Below are 16,275 nucleotides of genomic sequence, written 5' to 3'. Positions count from 1 at the left end.
AGCCCGGCCAGTGCTGTGTCAGAGCCGCGCCGGAGCACCAGGCGCTCCGCAGAGGCAGCCGGCCATGCAGAAGGGGGGGAGCTGCATCCCAGTGGCTCAGCAAAGTGCAGCAGGAAATGACTCTGCCAGTGTGGGTGAGGCAACCCGGCCCATTTCCAGTCCCCACCTTTAATTTCATCATTTCATTTGTTGCACATCAGTGCTTTAACGTAGTGTCAACATTATTAAAAAAAAAATTCACATCCATAACCTGTCTGTGCATCTGTACTCACTCAGAAATAGTTTTCTGTTATCTCCTCACATCTGTATCTGCCATCCCTTGGTGTAGACACCCCAGCAGGTTGTGTTTGTGGCACAGCAACGTCGTCGTCATGGTCCTCGAAGTCTGACAACTCCACCTCAGTGCTCTTCTTCACCGCAAGGTTGTGCAACATTGCATAGACAGCTATTATCTTACAGCAGGTGATGGGGGTATACTGCCTTGCACCTCCACTCTTGTGCAAGCATCTGAACCTGCTTTTCCAGATGCCAAAGGTCCGTTCTACTATATTCCTTGTGCTTTTGTGGGCCCGGTTATACCTCCTTTGGCTGGGTGTAGAGGGGTTGAGGTAGGGGGTGAGTATGAATGAGCGGAGGGCATATGCGCTGTCGCCTAGAAGGAAAAGGGAATACATTACTCACATGCATACATGTACTTCACAGTGCTATTTTTGTAATGGGGGTCTGATGATGTGTCTCACCTAGGAGGTATCCTTCACCAAATTCCCCTGCCGCCAGCCGTGCATAGATGCTGCTGTTTTGGAAAATGTAGGAGTCGTGGGTACTCCCTTGGAATTTTGCAACCAGGTCTGTGATGGCGCACTTAGCATTGCAAATCACCTGCACATTGATGGTGTGCGTAGACTTCCTATTGCGGTATATGTATTCTGTGTCAGCAGGGGGGCAAATCGGAATGTGCGTGCCATCAATGCAGCCAATGATGTGGGGAAATCGTGCCATCTGATAAAAATCTGCTTTTGTTTGTACCAGTTCCGCATGGGTTGCAGGGAAAGAAATGTATTGGCGCATCCTCTGTATCATGGCGTCAAGGAATTTGTGGAAAAACCTTGACAGGCTGCTCTGGGTCCCCCCTCCTACCGCAGCAACTGCACTTTGATAGCTGCCAGGCGCAAGCAGGCATAGCACCTGCACGTGCGGTGGGATGGCGTGTGCCCTTGGGGTGGGGTGGTCCAACACTGGTTTTAGGTCCCTGATGAGCTCAAGAATGGTGTCTGAGTCCAGCCTGTACCTCTGTAGGATCTCTGCCTCTGTAAGCATGAACAGGGTGATCCTCTGTCTGTAGACCTGCTCCTCTCTTTGCCATTCCCTCTCTCCTTCCTGCTGTAGCCGTAGCCGCCTTGCAATGACATAAAATGCCGCCATCCTGCAAGTTGCATTGCATTTTGGGTGTAATTTTATAGGTTGCAGTTGGTTACCACCTGATTCCAATCCATGGTAAATACCGATTTTGAAATACCGATTTTGAGCCTAAATCGGTATTTCTGTGCTTCCCTACATCTCTATCTGAGTTTTAGCCTGTCCGATTCGGTAATTTACCGATTCGGAAACTCTACCGAATCGGTAGATGGTCCGAATCGGAATATTTACCGAATCGGTAACTGTACCGAATCGGTAAATGGTCCGATTCGGTATATTTACCGATTCGGTATGTTAGCGATTCGTTAATTTACCGATTCGGTGTATTTCCGAATCGTTTTTTTTACCGATTCGGTATCTATACCGATACGGTAAAAATACGATTTCGGCCGGATTTCTGGCTCCTACATCCCGATGGCTCGATACCGCTCGGTAAGAACCGATCGGTATTCGGCCACCTACATCGGGCCCTAAATGACTTACTGAGTGCTTAAGAAGAGCGTCATCATACTCGGTGAAGGTGGCTCATGAAGAAGTGTTCAGGTTGTGCTCAACGAGCCTTTAGTATCTGAAGCAATCTATTCACCAAGTTGCCAAGTGAGGTTCAGAACAACCTCACAGGTCATCAGAAAATAAGGAACCAAGAATGACTCTAGGAATTGTGAAATCTTTCAGATGGCTGCAAAGTGTGAGTCAAAGGCCAGCATGTCAAGTCTCACAACGAGTTACAAACACCAAGTCACGAGGTACCACCTGCGGTGTCATAAAGTTCCACACTGGTCTACAACACTGCTGCATTCCTGAAACCACCATCTTTTGATGCCACCAATACCCAAAATATTGGTGATAGATGGTCTGCATGGTCAGAGACATATGATGATTTCATTGATTCACTTGAAGAGACTGATTACAAAAACTATATAAAGTATATCAAAAATCTTGCTGGTGTGAAAGAAGTCAAGAAGAAAATGCTGCAAACTGGCGAAGAAATTAAATATTGTCAGATTAAAGAAACACTGAATCTAAAGTTCAATCAGTACCAAACGTTGATTATGAAAGATATATTTTCAGCCATGTATGTCAAAAAGTTGGTGAAACCATTGATGAATTTGTAGAGAGACTTGATATGCTCACCAAACATAAGTGCAATGAATTTAATGATGAGGAAGCTATGCAACTTAAAGTTATTGATGGATGCTTGTCAGATTCCTTTCGATGATAAATGCTCAGAGAAACTCTTAGTCTGGTGTGAGTGTTGATGAGTGCCAGCTCTATGGAGCGTGCTGAAAGACAAGCTGCTGACATGAAGGCCGGAGGCACCTAGAGTGAATCAGTCATCATAATAAATAGTAAGACAAAGCAAAAGACTGAAAAACATAAAGTGCTGTCTACATGTAAAAAAATTTTATGTTATGGATTTTCTTTTCCACAACAAGGTAAATTTCCCACCATTGGACAGATATGTAAAGCCTGTGGGAAAGAGAACCATTTTGTGACAGTTTGTAAAGCTAAGAAAAAGCAAGTGCGTCACGGTACGAAGACAAAATGGCCACAAGAGCATTCTAGAGGCAATTGTTTGATGCACTCCTACAAGGCCAAGCGGTGACATCAATTGAGAGAAATTGACACTGAACAAAGTCGATTGTCATTGTAATCATCTTCAAACAGTTTGTCTGCCTGGTAGAGCGTCGCTAAAGTGGTTTGAGGGATTTCGTTCTGTTAGGATTTCGAGAATGGCGCTTTCATCAAAGGTTTTGACTATGCTGCAAGAAACATTTTTTTCAAATTTATTTATTATGAGTTTTATATAGCGCTAACCAGACTGAAGGTGTTGGAGCGCTTTACAACAAGAATCACCCATAGGATACATTAAGCAATTTAGTATATAAAAAAAAGTCACTCGTAAACTAAGTAATATCGCAGTAGACTGTACAGGGACCGTATGACAGTTATCGCGGTAGAATGTAAAGGGAACATATGACGCCCCGCTGAGGTAGTCGTAGAGAACCCAATGACTCACGGATGGGTTCGACCGGTGAGTGGGGGGTGGGAGGTAGTCAATGCGGAGAGTGAGGTAGAGGTCATTGAAGACAAAATGTCTGTGTGCTACTATGGTTTGTCTTTGGCGACTGGCTTGTAGCTATCCGTTTGGGGGATATCGGTTAAGGAGGAAGTCCTTGAGTTGCCCTTTGAATTATAATTAGGAGGGGTTAGTCCTGATTTGGACTGGAAGGGAGTTCCATATTTTCGGCGCATTTCCAGCAAAATATCAAGATGCATTTTATTGTCTGCGAGATTTCAGGGATAAGGATAGACTGTTTGTGCTCCTCAGGGTTCTAGACTGACCAGCCTTCTGGAGTTTAGCAGCCAGGTAGGCGGGTTTCCCTGTGTGCAACACTTTGTGCATGAGGCAGGCGGTTCTGATGCTTGCACACATTTCAACAGGGAGCCATTTCAGTTCTTTGAGTGCAGGCGAGATGTGATCATATTTCTTTACTCTGGTGACCATTCTGGCTGCTGCATTTAGAGTTGATCTGAGTGGAGCTAGATGGGATTTAGCTGCTCCTGTGAGGTTTGCAATTCCGTAGTCCAGTCTGGACAGTACCAGGGATTGTGTAGCTTGTTTGAGGTCACTAAGAGTTACAAATGTGGATTATTATATTTTATTATTATTATTGTATTTATTATTAAAATGTGGCTTATTATTATTATTATATTATTATTTAATATTATTAATATTATTATTATTATTATTACTAACAGGGATGAAGGGTTTTATTTTGTTGAGTAGTTTAAGGTTGAGGAAGGCGCTTTTTGCAGTGTTTTTGATGTGTTTGTTCATGTCTAGTTTGGGGTCCAGAGTGATTCTCAATGATTTTGCGGAATCAGCTAGGGTGAGGTTGTGATTGACAGCCTCAATGGCTTTTATCCATTCTGTGTTTTGGGGGTTCTCCTCTTTGTTGGAGATGAGGAGGATTTCAGTCTTGTCCTGATTTAGTTTTAAGTGGTTGTGTGAGAGCCAGTGCTGGACTTCTCGTAGAGTGGCGTTCAGCCTCTGGATGTCTTCGATGGAGGAGGTTTCCTGGTAGCTTTTGGACAATTTTTAGCTTTGTCTAATTTGTTTCTAAAGAAATTCATTTTCAAGCTTCTGATACGTTAGTTGTAAATGCTCCTCAGAGATCTCAGGTGTCTAAGGTTTTCGAGGGACAATACAAATCTCCATGATCATTCAGCTTGTCTAAGCTTATGTCTTTATTCAATTAGGCTGCCATTGCACCAATGTTTGGACTCTTTGGTGAACATTTGTTTTAGCTGTAAGGGTGCTATTGAGTCTAGAATGCTCAGCATGGAGTTGTTGTAATGGTATGTGAGGTCATGGACATCTTCCATATCCAAGGAAGGTGGTGAGATGTTATTGCTGAGGGATGTCAGCTTGTTAAAGTTTACCCTCCGTGTGCTCCTTTCCATTGTTTGGGTTTCTTTAGTTGAGCCTTTATTGTCCTAACAGATTCGGTGATGAGGAAAGTGATGTGTGGTGATCTGTCCAGCAACAAGGGATGATAGATTCTAGTTGGATGAAATTACTCTTGGCAATAGTAAGTTCCAAGCTTGCACCCAAGTTATGGGTAGGACTGCCGCAGAATTGAGTCAGATTGAGGTCAGCTAAGAAGGATTTAAGGCTGTTGACTGCTGGGTCATTAGGGTAATTCCAGTGGAGATTCAAATCTCTGAGGAGGATCTAGGTGCTGTGTTGTCCTGCATTAGTTAAGATGGATTCCATAATTTGTTCTATAATGGTATCACCTCGGGGTGGTAGATCATGTGCAAATTGCATAAGGAACTGTTGTTGCTCAAAATGTATATTCATAAGTATTTGCATGAGGATAGGGCAATATTATGTGACTATTTTACTGAGAGCTTGTTTTAGTGTACAGGCAATACCTCTGGCAGGTCTACTGTGTCTATCTAATCTAACTAATATTGTTGTGATTAGGTGGTACTTGTATGTCAAGGGTAGGTGTGGAGGCACCATTTAGACATGTTTCGGTTAGAATTAGTATCTCCAGCTCGTGTGTAAGGATGAGGTCTGCGATGTCCGCTGCATGTTTCACTCCCAACCTGCAATTGAGTAGCATGCATTTCAGGTGTGGTTTGGTGTCAGCAGAGTTTGACTGAGGGATGGGCATTTGTTTATGGTTAGACTTGTTTACGGCTCTGTGATTGGGCCTTGGTTCTCTGTGTGGGTTTGCAAGAACTGTATGGATTTGGACCAAGTCGACTCTGTTAGCAGAGTAAGTAGAATTATATGAGAGCAGGAGGGAGTGAATGTCACTATTGGAAAGAGGATCATTCAGCCTGATGATCCGAGAATAGGCATCGGGGTAGGATATCATTTACCATCTCAGATTGGGAGATGACAAGACAGTTGAGGTCCAGTTGGCTGGGGGGTGTGACGTTGGTCTGGTGCGGTAATTAATATCAAGGGCGTGGTTGTGTCTATTCCTGAAGGAGTTTTGTTGTTAAACCTATATTATCAACAATTATATAATTACTCATACACCAAAAAGAGGTTCGCATAAAACTATTTTAATTATCATAAACTCATTAAAGTCAAATCAAGAATAACTTTATTTCGGTTCAGAGAACCATAAAAGTTTGGCAACATATAAATATTTACAATTCATAGAACATCCTCAAGGAGAGAATTAAAAACAAAAATTAATAAAACTTCAACAACAGCAGTTAAAATCATCATATTACTTGCTTAAAAAAGACAGTTTAAACAGCAAAATTATACTCTGATAATCCCATACAAATGTTACTGATAGCACTTTCTAATCATAATAGAGCCCCCTATTAAGTTAGCTGTTGCGATACAGATGTCAGGGAAGCCAATGTTTGCAAATATTTAAAACCGTCAATATGTGAACATGGGCGAATATTCCTTAATAATGGAAGCAGAAATCTAGTTCTCACCGACTTGTGTAGTGTGCAAAATAATAAAAAGTGCATCATGATTTTCCTCGAAGAATTGTTACATGGACAGGGCATAAGTTTGCCCTTCCACACTCCTTGACAAGGAAATAACATGTTTATTTGTAAAGTGCATGTTCACCCGGAGGTATCTTGGCACTGAATAACAGATGTTTATTGTTACCCAACTCAATGGTACTCATTTTATCGACCTCAGATGGATGAAAGACCCTGCCCGGATTTGAACCAGTGACCACGAGGTCGAACACAGGTCCCTGAAGTGGACACATTAGTGTACTGAGCCACCAGACCCGGCTACAAAAAGGGCACTGTGCGTAAATGGGACCTAGTTAGATCAAATCTAATCTGGGAGTTCGCTGAAAAGATTAGATAAAATTGTAAAGGGACAAGAGTCAAGTACGACACTCTAATAATGCCTTGTTGTTGATGATTATGCATATTGCCCCTGATATGTAACACATCTTTAAAAATGGCCTTGGCGTTTGGAGGGATTCTTTGAGGGTTTTCAAAAAAGTATGCTAGGCCTATCTCGTGAAATTTTTCCTCTCAGAAAATAAAGCCAGGGTATCTTTAGAGCATTATCCCTGTTTAAGCAATCTTTAATGATGTCTCTTGAAAACATTAGGTCTTGGGAAAGCCAAATCTTGGCCCATAAATACAGAGGGGTGCTGCCAATACGATCTTCTATGAACTCTTGGCTCAATTCAGTGTGGCAAAATAAAGTGGGGGCACTTTTCCGATACCATCAATAGTTTTTTAATAAATGTATTCCCTATTACTTGGAGCTGTTGGCTTCTGTTGTACCCCCAAACCCGGCCCCATATTTGGCAATAGGAAGACATTTAGCTCAATAAAGAATTAATAATTCCTTTGCTGGTTTGTGCCCCAATTTACAAACAAACCAAAATAACCCTTCCACATCCCTTCTTGCCTGCTGTACTCTAGTGTTTAAAAGTGGTTTCCACTTCATCGGATTATTGAATAAATTACCCAAATACGAGAAATTATTAACTTTTTCTATCTTCTTACCCTGAACAATAAACGTTTTAGTTTGTATGGTCTTTGGGCCACATACCATTATGTATGATTTAATAAAATGTACTTTTAGATCAAGGGATGTCATAAAATCAGTAAAAGCATCAAGGGATTTCTGCAAACACATGGCTGTTTTAGCCAATCAATTAAACTGTATTGTCTGCATATGGAAGTAAGGGAACGGATTTAGTACCAATTTTGGGGAACTCAAGCTCCCTAGTTAATAAATAAGCCTCCGGCCCATTTGTATAAATAAAAAACAGGAATGGGGCTAAGATACATTCTTGACAAACTCCCTCCGTGGAGATGATTGGATGAGTTTCCCCCTTACTGCCATACCTTATGGCAGTGGTCTTCAAACTGTGGGGCGCACCCCCTCTAGGGGCCGTGGATGTGTTCCCAGGGGGCGCTAATGGGTCTGCAATTACATGTTAATGAAGATAGCCTGGAAGCGGGAAAGGCTAGTCTTAGGCGGCGGTCTCTATTTACATGCAGCATTTAAAGTCCATAAGTAAGTGTGAGGACCGAAGCATACGGCAGGTTCAGTGAGCGTGGAGCCTGGGTTAAAGACATAGCAAAAAAAGAACAAAATAATGTGCATTTTTTCCACCTTCAGGTAACTGCATATTAAAAACACACACACACCGCAAAATAAAAATAAATGCAAGTTAAAGTAATCAAAGGGAAATAGACTCTTACCTTTTGAAATCTTGGTTAGCCAATGTGAACACTGCAAATTTTTTTGTGTGTGACCAGAAAATCACAGAATTAAATCCTTAATGGTGCAGTGAGGAATAGTGGCTTGTTTATTAACAGTGGTTCGGGCACGACATGTGTGACTGAAAGCACTGTGAATGTCATTATTTTAAAATAGAATTACACAGTATAAAACATCCTGCTGCAAAATACTGTTTAAGATAAAACAAGTGCTTTAAAAATATATAGTTTAGTGAGAAGCATTCAGATTATATCTAGTGTAAATATTTGATATGTGTCCATTAAAAGGGTGCACTCTTTTTAAGGGACACATATATTAGCTCTCAAAATAAATTTGTCACCTTGAAGCTCCAAGTGAGTATTAACTAAAACCTACACTGGCTCCAAAGCAGCCTTTATATTTGGTAATTAATCAGTTGCACACATTTTGATTTCTTTCAGGAAGGGGGCATCCTGGTGGTAAGGAATAGTTTTTCTTAACAGTTCTCTGTTCCACTCTCTACTTCACAGGAGTACCTCTCCCCTGCCTGCATATTCTTTGAGTGGTCACTGGACCCCAGTTATGTCAGTCTTACGATGAAGAAGTACTTGGAGGGTTAGCATTCGGGCACACTTCATCATTTCTGAGCATGGAACAGGGCCCAAAGAACAGGGGGGGGGTGGGGGGCTAAATGTACTTTTTTGTTGTTCTTTTACCCAAAGCGACAGAAAGCATGATTTGGGCATCCAACCTATAAGTGATGGCCCTGTCCAGTTGGCAAAGTAGACAGTCTGCTTTGTAGGGCTGTATGTATCATTGGTGCTACAGTTTCTTTAGAGACCCAGGGTCTACTTGCTGTGCCAGTGTTGCCTTGGTCCTCACAGCAATGGACAAAGGGTCCCACGTAACCAACTGTGGGCTGTTTGGTCCCACGTAACCAACTGTGGGCTGTACTTGAGGGCATGGGCATGCCCGCGTACCTGTTGGCCTTAACCATTAAATTCCACGAAAGCAACTTTGCCCAAATTAGATGGGGTCAGCAGGGCCAAAAAACATCTCGGATTCCTGTTGACAGGGGCGTCCGCCAGGGGTGTGTGCTAGCTCCCACTCTGTTTTCTCTATATCTAAACGGAGTGGTAGAGCACCTTCTCCAACTACCAGCAGATGCTCCCTCCCTGGTGGGCAGGAAGATACCAACGCTCCTGTTCGCAGATGATACCCTGTTAATTTCGAAATCCCCGAAGGGCCTCCAAACCCTGCTAACGAGGTTCCAGGGCTTTTGTGACGCAAGGGGCTTGGCTATTAACATCAGTAAAACCAAGTTCCTTGTGCTGAATCCCCCCAGGAAGACAGTCTACCCGCCATCCATAGACTCAGTACCTTTAGAAAGGGTCAGGGAATTCGATTATTTAGGAATCAGACTTTCCGATTCCATGTCTTGGAAGGCACATCATCAAAAAACCATTTTGACACATAGGAGGGTTACGGGCGCCCTCCTAAAAGAACACCGTGCCTCACCCCTTAAACCCATTGGGGTGTTACTCGATATTTACAAGGCAAAAGCTGTGAGTGCGGCATTGTACGGGGCTGAGTTGTGGGGTACCCAGAAATTTGATACCCTATTCCATCTGGAGAACAAGTTTCATAAAGACCTAATGCGGCTTCCCCATAGCTCTCCCACTCTACCCCTTCTACTTGATACAGGAACACGATCCATAGCCGATCAGGCCAAGTTACGTCCCCTCCTTCTGTGGGCCCGCATATGGAACGTCCCCGAACTCTCAAGCTATGCGGACGCACTAAGCGAACTTCTCTCAACCCCGGGTTGGTATAAGATCGGTTGGCTCCTTGGAGTAAAGCGCCTCCTTTGTGACTTAGGCCTGGATGACGCTTGGGCCAACAGATCTTCTCCACCTAAACAGCTGTTAAAGAAAATATTCTGGACGTGGGTGGATAACGAGAGAGTGTCCCATCCGAATTTGTGCAGATCAGCTGAGGAGTTTTTGACTTTCAAATGCCGTCCTATTAGAGAACCCTATCTTGATGTGATTTTGAATCCAGTAGATAGGGCGCTATATTTCAAATTTAGGGCTGGGGTTTTGCCCTTAGGCACAAGGACAGCCAAATGGAAACCTCCACGGCAAACCACAGAAACCTGCCCTTTCTGCACGAACAGGGATGAATCCATACCCCATTTTTTGTTCGAATGCCCAGCCTACGCTGCTCCCCGTCGCAGATGGTTGAAACCGCTCTGCGCGAGGCTGGGCACTCGGTCACACTTGGAGGCCCTACAGCTGTTAAGATCAGACCCTCATCCACTGTTTGCCTGTGGCCTGGCAAAATTCCTGGGGTGGGCTTGGAGGATAAGAACCGCGAGGAGAATGATCCTCCAGTAAGGATGCCAACCTATATTTTATTGGCCCAGTTGTTATTGTATGTGTCCCTTCCCCATTATTCCGACTCGAAGGTGCTAATTATGTACTCGCATAAATGTTTCTAGATTGGATGTTGCTTATAATGTTGTATATTTTATAGTGTCCTTTTTGAGATTGCTTAGTTCTGATGTACAACTGTTTTTATGTTCATATTTTTTTTTTATTGTAATGCTTTTATGAAATGAAACATTTCGAAATAAAGCTATACAACAACAACAACGAAAATTGAAGCATAGGAGACAACTTGATTTGGGCATCAGAGAGATGGGGGGTGGATGAAGAGAGATCAGAGGGGGGGGGGATGAGGTTAGATGGGAGCACATGTTGTTAACAAGTGTCAGAGGCGACAACTAGTTAGTAGCTATCATCAGTGAAGCAGGTGTAGTGATGCTTTTGCCCAGGACCCCGTTGCATCACAATTATGATTGTTTTACTATAAAAAGTTGGCATGAGGACTCATTTTTCTTGCAAGCATTAGAGCAGATGGCACCCTTGGGGCATAAAGGGGGGCAGCATAGTGCAGCTCATTCTTTTCAGAAAGAGGCTGAGCTTGTTTTGAGATTGACGTGATGATCAGACATGGTGGGAAATGAGTGAATGCAGGAGATAGCCAGCTTCTCCCGACTACAGCCATCATTAGTACAGACGGTGGAGTTGCATTGGGGCCCACAGCCCCCCTTTTATGGGGAGTAGTGTGTTGGTCAATTCTGTTCTTGCTTGTATGCTGTTTCTTTTTTTGTTTCTTTTTTTTGTAAGACCCACTTTTAGTCCGGAGTACAAGCTACAGAAGAGCACATCTAAAATGATCTCATGATCTCCCTCTCCCCCTCCCCTGCGATCATCTCTAACCCTTTACAAATCCTTGCCATATAGTTTTTAGGGCCCAACTTCAAAATATTTTGCTTAGAGGGGCTCAGAGCAGAAAAGTATGAGGACCTCAGCCTTATGGTAACTGTACTGTTGGAATGGAGCCTGCGGACGAGGGTTACTAGTGCTTTTTTTGACACCCATGACTTCCATCATACCTCACAATTTGTTCCGATTAACAGTATCAAAGGCACTAGATAAGTCCATGAAGGCCATAGACCACATGTGCTTACAAAAAATTGGGAACAAGTTGAGACATTGTTCAGACGTGCCCAGCCCCCTCCTGCAATCATATTGTGTGTTTGACAAGACCCTTTTGTTTGATGCCCACTCTTCTAGGCGTGCAAGGAGGACCCTAACCCATACCTTTGCTGTAGGATCAATCAGTGGTATAGCCTGTAACACGTCAGATCACCTTTTTTAAAAACAGGGACCACATGACCTCTTTCCATGACCCAGGCAATGGGCCAATATTAGCAGCGTTAAAAATATTTGTAAATAGTGGTGTCCACAGATTAGGGTTTCTCTTGAAAAGACCAAGGGGCACTCCATCTGGGCCGGGGGCTTTCAAGAAGATACCCTGTGGTTAAGCAACTCTACCTCTTGGACTATGATGGACAAACTGAGTTGTGTGGCTATAGTTAAATCAACGGGTGTTTCCCGTGAAGCCTCCTCTAACATCTTGTGTGTGGGGTTACAATTACCAGAGAAATGGGTTTACCGTGCTTCACCCAAGAACAATGAGTCCATCAGTCTCACATCTTCAGTGAACAATGGGCGATTAATAATTTCCCAATTTTTTGGGGAAACTTTGAGAGAACCTGCTCTTTCCAAATCCACCCACGCCAACCTCCTCAGTTCCAACTTCCATCATTCTATCACTTTTTGTATTCATACCTCATAGTTTTGATTAGCTCTCCAACACGAGGGCACTTTTTAGTTCCTTATGAGCTTTAGAACATTCAGTGTTGAACCAAAGCGCCTCTAGGGATTTCTTTTGAGGGACATTCCTAACCAGCCTCTGGGCAATGTTGGTACAGAGCAGCTCAAACTCCTGTACCATTTCAGCCGGGGGTAGAATCTAGCTTCAGGCACCCATCTATTAAATTGTAGTTTCTTTGGATGATATCTTGCTCAAATATTGATCGGTTTACCTGACCCCATATCAGTATAATTCCTTTATTAGGTTTGTATTGAATCGGGTGTCTATCATTGTACCTCGTCTTAGGCTGTATATTAAGAGAAACAATGATAGGATAGTGATCCTGTACAAAAGAAGTACAATTCTTTGTCATTAACATAAAATCAATAGAACTGACTTTACCACCACCAGGGTAGGTTGGGCACTGCAAAGAGAAGTTGCAGTCATAATTATTTTAAAAACTTAGGTCATTTGCTACCAAAATAGAATTTAGGGCTTTGCCTTGGGGAGAATGAAAAAAATGAACCAAGGGCTGTCCCTCAGAGTCTTCCGGTCCACACACATGTTGAGAACCATATTTGCAAGTTGTGCAATTAAAATCTCCAACCCATAGAATACATAATGGCTGCCACTTTGCGGTGGCTTGGGTAATTTTCATTTGCAGAGACACTATTACTTGGCAATTACTTCTGTCAAATATATTATAGTACCAGTTCACCAATAATATTTCAACCTTGGCCAAACCAGACATCACTAATAATTGATACCAGGGAGATGAGCTTATGCATTTGGCTTTTACAGAACCATATTTTACAGCCATAAGAAGCACAATACCACTGTTGGCCCTTACTGATGAAGACAAGATTGCAGGGACACAGAAAGAGCAATATCTGTCTATAGAACTATCTTCCATGGACAAGGCTTCTTGAAAACATAAGAGATCAAAACCTAGGATAAAACCCAACCAATCCTCATTCCCCAATTTTGAACGCACTCCTGCTATGTTCCATGATAAAAAAATTTAATTAGAGGAGGTATTATCCTGCTGAGCTTGCCCCGAATTTACAGTAGCAGATACATCAGAAATACCAGCAAGGGACAATACCACTTCTCCAGATCCGTTTTCCTCCTCAGGATTCAATTCCCGCTGGTTATTACTTGAGAATTTCAACCCCCCCACCTTGTCTACCTGGTAGGGCAGATCCTGTAGTCAGTCAATATCAGTTAGCCCAGAAAGTTCTTCAAAACGGTTTGACTGGTTCATCGTCTGTGGGTAAATAAGGTTGGAGTGCAAGGGCCCATTTTCATCTAACTTTTGTTATGAGCTAAGTCCCATATGGGGAGGATAACAAAAAAACGAAGGATATGCCCTTGTGGGACGTTCTCAACCATCATTTCCTTAAGAAGTGTCAACACAAAAAGCACACACCTAAGGTCCTTGAAATTTAAGACCACACAATCTCCTTCCACAGATTTCGATGTGCAGCCTAACCAGCCCACCTGCCATGCCATGATGATGTTATCAATTAGCTTCACCTGACATTCTTATTTTTCTAATGCAACAATGGGCTGATATATTAATAAGACTTTGACAGTCTTCATGATAGCCCGATGGCAATGGGGGTATTCTGTTAATATCAAGGTATAGCGGGTGCTCTCTGATGGTAAATGTAGCAAGTTTTGCGCCCCTCCCCCCAAGCAGGTGCATATGTTGAACAATTAGGATTGACACTTTGCAGTCTGCCACTATTCTGTAAACCCTGGCCAAATTGTTTCGCCTTAGTGGTACTAACCCCTTGACCCACTTTTTGATTTTTCATATGTGGCACTGTTTCCAAAGAGTCCCTTTCAGTTGGCACAAAAGACTTATTGAGGGAAACCTCCTTCAAGATATGTATTGTTGTTGGGAAAGTACCCCTTTCATAAGGGCTGACTTCTTGTTTGTTGGTTTATGTAGCCGCATCCCTCAGTGAACTATGTATTGGTTTTTCTTTTGCCTCACCACAAGATGGAGCTGTTCTTCAATGTCTCCCAGCTGTTCTAAAATAGGGTTCAAGGCTTCTGATATCAGTTAGCTAACTCAATTGAAGAAAGAAGTGTCCACTTTCTACAATGTGGCCCCCCTACCCTGTCCACCTCTTATCATAGTAAAATTTCCTTTTAAGGATTCTTGCAAAGTTTTTTTTTTTTAATACTGGGCACTCCCCTTTTGATTTGGGATCCACCTCTGTCTTTTACCTTTTCCCCACTAAAGCTTGTGGGCATGTGCTTTCCTCCTTGTTCAGTATTAGGTTTTGTTATTTATGTGTATTAGCAGTTACAGAAGCGTTAGTGTTATCAATAATGTTCAACACTGAAGAGAGTGGTACTGAAGTCCTGGGCTCGGTGTCACGAATAATAATATCTGCAGAAACCTGGGGAGATTATGATGGGGTAAAAACTACTGAAAGTCTTCGCTCCATAAGTTCAATTTTGTTTCTGATTCCCCCACAGCCTTTTGCAAAAAAATATCCAATGTGAAACTGGTGATATTTGGGGCCGGTATAACTTTCCGTCTACCCAGGTCTTCAATCCTAGTAAGCCAAGGCTTAAAATCAATTGAAACAAGACACAGCGTCATCACATAGATACTTATTTAGTCCTTGCCAACGTTATAAAGAAGTTCAAGGGATTACCTCTGTAGGGTGCCTCGGTTTACTGCAGGCTAAACGCAATGTCCCAAACATTCATTTTCCCAATGTCCCAGTGGAGGGGCCAAGAGAGTAGGCCCAGCCCAGCCTCAAAAAGTTACAGACGGACACAGACATGCCCTCCCTTGGCCCGTGCACGCCTGCGCATGTTCTGCACTGCTGTTGTGCATGGACGCCCTTATGGCGACTCTCAGTATTGGCTCTGCCTTGAGCCCTAGAAAAGGAATGCTGCGGGACTGTGTGCCATTGCAGCCAGATGCCAACACTGAAAAAAGTGAGTGCACAGGCCTCGGATGGCCCTTTTGTGAGATCCCCCACACATATATCATTATACGTAAATAATTATAACAATATACTAAAATGCGTGTGTGTGTGTGTGTGCACGTGCTTGTGTGGGGGGGTTGTCTATAAAATAAACCTTAATTATCATTTACCAAATAAGGAACAAACTGAAAAAAGTTCAAACCTCACACTAAAAAACCAATAAGATACACCTTAAACTAAAATAAAGAGTAGAACCCTTTACTTAATTAACACACCATTATAAAAACAGCACAAAAGCCAGCTACCTTAGCACTAAAAATGCTACAACTTGAAGAAGACGAATCTCTGTCAAATTTCCAGAAGAAAACCCAGGATCAACACTTCCAAAAAGTATCCACGAATAACTGCTAGTAAATAAATTAACCTAAAAACTGGAAAAATATTTTCAAACATTGCTTCCATTTTACTTTTAAATAAATAACAAAATAACTAATAGCTACCTTTTTTTTAATAAACTATATTTTGGCCATAAGGCAATAAAAGTTACAAATAAAACGTACATAAACTATTTCATTATAAATACACAGCCTGTTAAAAACTGGTGGTCATTTTCAGAAGGGATTCCATGCAATAATTCTCTGCCCTGATGTAGTTCTGCATCGACGAGCAAGAAAAAACCATAGTCAAAAACCTATCTCAGTCCTCCATGACCAATGATAAAATCTACACCTAGGGCCTTATTTATGAAGGTCTTGCGCCACTTTTACGTGACTTTTAAAATGGGAAAAAGACACGCACCGGTGGCGCAAGGCCTTCATAAATAAGGCCCCTAATCTTTATACCAATTTAATATGATGGTGTAATAGAGGTGGGCGATTCCATCTCTGTGAAAATCATTGTATGTCACTATCAGTAGATATTTAAAATCTAATACACATTGTTTCCAAAGGTTAC

Source organism: Lissotriton vulgaris, chromosome 6, assembly GCF_964263255.1.
Source record: "Lissotriton vulgaris chromosome 6, aLisVul1.2, whole genome shotgun sequence".
NCBI lineage: Eukaryota > Metazoa > Chordata > Amphibia > Caudata > Salamandridae > Lissotriton > Lissotriton vulgaris.
This window is presented reverse-complemented; position numbering follows the sequence as displayed.